This window comes from Trichechus manatus, unplaced genomic scaffold (genome assembly GCF_000243295.1).
Source record: "Trichechus manatus latirostris isolate Lorelei unplaced genomic scaffold, TriManLat1.0 scaffold00044, whole genome shotgun sequence".
Taxonomy (NCBI): domain Eukaryota; kingdom Metazoa; phylum Chordata; class Mammalia; order Sirenia; family Trichechidae; genus Trichechus; species Trichechus manatus.
In genome coordinates, this window is record NW_004443980.1 from 3,598,355 (window position 1) to 3,599,437 (window position 1,083).

Here is a 1,083-nt window from a genome sequence, read left to right on the forward strand (position 1 = left end):
AAAATCAGAAAGGGAAAAGAACAGCAGAGTTCCCAGGGATCCCACTGGTGCGGCTATGAGGTCTGGGGAAGTTGTTCTCAGGTGTTGCAGTACAGCCTGGCTAGAAGGCGTAGAGGTATTCAGCGCCAGGTATTCAGGGAACAGAAAGAGAAGGAAGGTATAGAGAGACGAGAAACTTAGTAATGAAGAAAGACACAAAGGGAAAAGAAAACAAAACAAATTAAAAAAAAAAAGAACAAGGAAAGCCCCCCAAAAAACGGAAAAAAAACAACCCACAAAAAAAGAAATGCTCTCAGGGATCCCTCTGCGTGTCTGCGCAAGCCAAGGGTGTAGGTTCCAAGCCACGCAGCACCGCCTGGCCAGAACAGGCTCCCAACTCAAGAAAAGGAAAAGAAAACAAACAAACAAAAGCCCTGGGATCCCACCAGTGTGGCAGCGCAGACCAGGAAGCAGTTCCACACTCGAACGGAGCTCCACAGCCCCTCAGGAAGAAGCAAAGATGGCGCACGGAGCCCGGTATTTGAGTGAAAAGATGGGGAGGTGTTGAGAGGTAAGGAAGAAATCAAAAGAAGCGGAAAAATAAAGCAACACTAGCAGTCAACAAATGGCACTCAGAGAGCCGGCCAGTTCGGGCAGGTGGAATCCAGGCAGCCGGTGCTTCCCGGACAAGAGACTGTGTCCACGGGAAGCAGAGGGGGCCGAGTGTGGGTGAAGAAGGGTGAGGAGTCGGAAAGCGTATATCACAAATTACCAGAGCTCCACAGCCCCTCAGGAAGAAGCAAAGATGGAGCACGGAGCCAGGTATTTGAGCGAAAGGAGGGGGAGGTGGTGAGAGGTAGGAAGAAATCAAAAGAAGTGGAAAAAAAGCAACACCAGCAGCCAACAAATTGCACTCAGAGAGCCGGCCAGTTCGGGCAGGTGGAATCCAAGCAGCCGGTGCTTCCCGGACAAGAGACTGTGGCCGCGGGAAGCAGAGGAGGCCGAGTGGGGGTGAAGAAGGGTGGGTGGTGGGAAAGCATATATCGCAAATTACCGGTTGTTTTGTCTCCCGCTGGGAGCTCTGTGAAGCTGCTTTCTCATATC

The 1,083-nt window shown here is 51.4% G+C and overlaps 1 protein-coding gene across 1 annotated transcript in view; it reads left to right on the forward strand.

Annotated features, from left to right (window-relative positions):
• SPRYD7 (SPRY domain containing 7) overlaps nt 1-1,083 on the forward strand; it is a 71,843-nt gene that overhangs the window by 7,274 nt on the left and 63,486 nt on the right. The window lies entirely within an intron of this gene.